We start from the raw sequence: 3,284 nt of genomic DNA, 5'->3' as shown, positions 1-3,284 counted from the left end.
TGGTCTGGTTCTTCACCTGTCTTGAACACCTTTAGTCTATGTTTTGCACCCCTGCTTTTTTTCTCCTCAAACTTCTTCACCAATCAGCTCTGGGCTGATTCTGCTCTCTGTGCAGGGAAAGGACAGTTTACCCTGGTGCCAAGTGAGTGTCCTTCCCAGGAAGGTTCCATCTGAGCAGCTCTTGGCTGCCCTCTTCTGGGCACTGGTGGATATAACCACCTGCTCTTCTGGAACTGGCTAGAAAGACTCTGGTAGCAGCCTTGCCTCACGATGAGACTTCGGTCTTTTTGTATCTGCCCACCAGATCCCCTTTAATTTCTTAAAATCAGTAAGTTTTTTTTTGAGTGCCTACCAAGTGTTTAGATTTGTCTGGCGATAGCTACGTATAGAATAGAATGCTTCTGACTTCCCACTGATCTAGATATTGTTTCATCGTGGGATCTAAGCCTTGCATAAATGTCTGAGCACTTCTTTTGCTAATTTACATGTCTGTCCTATTTATTTGACTGAACTGAGGTCACTTTAGTTTTGAAAGCCATTGAAGAGGTAATGTATTTGAACTTTATAAGTATGTAAGGCTTACATATTTATGTTCCCCGGAGAGCATCTTCCCCCATAAATCACACCCTGATGCTTTCATCAAAGTACAAAGACTGTGTACATATTTTTATTATTCACAATGGAATCAAGGCAATGCCCTAATTAATGATTTTGCTAAGAGGCAATTGCTGTTTCCAGGGAACTCGAACTTGTAACATGGATTCGAAGCCATTCCTGGGGTTTTTTGAGCTCATAAAATGACGGATACACATCCCAACAGGACATCTGACTGGATTCTTGGCCTCACGGTGGGTGATAGACATACTTTATTCTGAACCAGTTGCTTTCCTCAGGCCAAAGGCTAATTGCCATCCCATTGTGGTGAGCAGGCTCTCACTCAAACGCCTAGACTCTGAAACCTGTAATCTCTTCACTGTACTAAGACGACATCTTCCTTTCCTGGATCTGCATTTGGAATTCCCCCATTCCTCCATTCATTCAAACCCAGCCCATTTTTTCAGGACCTATTTCTAATCTCTTTTCTCTGAGATCCATTTCCTGCATCCTGACTTTTCTTTGTTCTAAACGGTAACACTTCTGTAGTTTGTGGCATTGACTTAGCAAAAGTCATGTATTATCTTGCAACATCTTTTAATTTTGAAATAAACCTTATTTATACATTTTGTACTGTCATTTAACTTTACACAAGTTTATGTTTCATGTCTTTAATTGAATCATAAAATCCATAATGCTAGAAACCATATCTTACACTTGGTTGTTTACCCCACAGAATGTTGAATATTTATTGCTATATATTCAATAGATGAGCAGCAAATGCTCTTGACTGGTGGCTTGTTGTATCATTTGCCTATCTTAGCTCTAATTAGTATACTTGCCTGAGAAATTATTTACAAAAGACAGATTGGCCCAGGCCATCATTAACACTTCTCTGGAATATTTTCATGCATTTAGATGCTTTGCAAAATGTATTGCCCAAATGGCACTGTGTGTCTATGTGTGCACATAAAAAAGAGAAGCCAAATTAAAATCATCCTTTTAATTTACTGTTGATGCATGATTATTTTAAAATTTAGTTTTAATTTTGATTATACACATACATAATTTTCAGGGTCAAATAATTTTAGAAGGCATAATGAAAAACAATAGACTCTTCTCTTGATCCATCATTTCCTGCTTCCTAGAATCAACACATCCACCTCTTGCTTTTGGTTTTGCCTCCATGTCACTGGTATATGCTTATAGTGCTCCTTCTTTTTTGCCTAATGCCTTAAGCATTAACTGCTAGCCTCCCACTATTTTAGCCCTCTTTTACCACTTCTACCACGCCCCGTCATGTACAGTTCCTGAACCCCTGGACCCCCATGCTCCCATTATCCCACTACTGTTATTTCATAATTTTGCTTAGGTTAATATTCAGTGTGTATACTTTCCTGTCCCTATAAATACTCTTCACAGCTGAAATGTGCTTACTTTTATTTTCTTGCACAATCTTTAGGTTTTCCTGGAGTTAATAGCTCTATTGTTTTTTCTTCCTTTGTTTTGTTTTCTATCACTAATTCACTCCAAACTTTCTCCTCGGTTGTTTACATTTCCTCTCAATACACTCACTCACATCAGGTATTCTAACAAAGCCATCTTTTGACCATCTTTCCTGCGCCCTGCTGAGCTGCTCCAACCGGGACTAGTTTATTTCTAGGCTGAGTACATGGCTGTATTTGGATCTCCCTTCGCCTTTATGTCTGAGATTTCCTTTGCTCTTTCTTGGATTGATGTTCTTACTTTCCAGACTCCATGTCTTTCTCTTTCTTGCTTCGCCTCCTAATTTTGGACTTATCTAGTAGCTGCTGCTTCTTCTCTTTTTTCTTTTTTTCCTTTTTCACATCAGATGGGAAGTGTGCCAACATCACAACAAGGTTTGAGGTAGGCACATCTCATGCATAGACATGAACACCCAATCATCACGCTTATAAACTACAAAAGGATCTCCAGTAGCTTCCTGAGAATGGGCTCATGGCAGGTAATTGTTTTGAGACTTACGTCTGAAATGTTTGTATCTCACCCAAATATTTAATTGTTAATTTTGATAGGTATAGAATTCTAGGCTAGAAATAATTTTTTTCTACAGAATTCTAAAGTCATTGTTACATTATCTTTTTGCTTCTACTGGGGCTGTTGAGAAAGCCACAGTCATTTTGGTATTTTGAGCAATCATTTTTACCTTTTTCTGAAAAGTTTTAAAACTCCCTCTTTTATGTCTATTGTTCTGAAAGTTTAAGATGATGGAACTTAGTGTGAATTTATTTTTACCTATTGTACTGAATATTTACTGTAACTTTTAAGTCTGGAAACTCATGCCGTTCAGTACTAAGAAATTTCTTGGATTATTTCTTTTCTCTTTTTTCTTCTATTTTTCAAGTTCTTTTTCTGAAATTTTAGTTACTCAGTTGATGAACTCCTAGAATGATTTTCTATATTTCTTATTTTTTGTATCATATCTTCTATCTCTTTGATTTTTCATTCAACTTTCTAAGAGATTTCCCTAAATTTATCTTCTAACTCTTTGACTGAAATTTTCATTCTGGCTGTCAAATTTGAATTTATAATTCCTCTCTTGTTTTAAAATTGTTTTCCTTTTGCTAGAGCATTGTTTTTATTTAATAAATTACAATAACTTCTCCTATTTGTCTGGGGATGCTGATGATAGTTTCCTTTTGAAGTTTTTA

At 36.8% G+C, this 3,284-nt stretch overlaps 1 non-coding gene across 1 annotated transcript; it reads right to left on the bottom strand.

Moving 5' to 3' along the window:
* Positions 1–2,440: 2,440 nt before the first annotated feature.
* On the bottom strand, positions 2,441–2,544 carry LOC123575409 (small nucleolar RNA U13). The gene has a single exon (XR_006700699.1). It is a non-coding gene; the product is annotated as a small nucleolar RNA U13 (small nucleolar RNA).
* Between the last annotated feature and the right edge of the window lie 740 nt (positions 2,545–3,284).

The sequence above is a fragment of the Macaca fascicularis genome, chromosome 8, assembly GCF_037993035.2.
Source record: "Macaca fascicularis isolate 582-1 chromosome 8, T2T-MFA8v1.1".
NCBI lineage: Eukaryota > Metazoa > Chordata > Mammalia > Primates > Cercopithecidae > Macaca > Macaca fascicularis.
The sequence above is the reverse complement of the archived record's forward strand: the minus strand, read 5'-3'. Positions and strand labels throughout refer to the sequence as shown.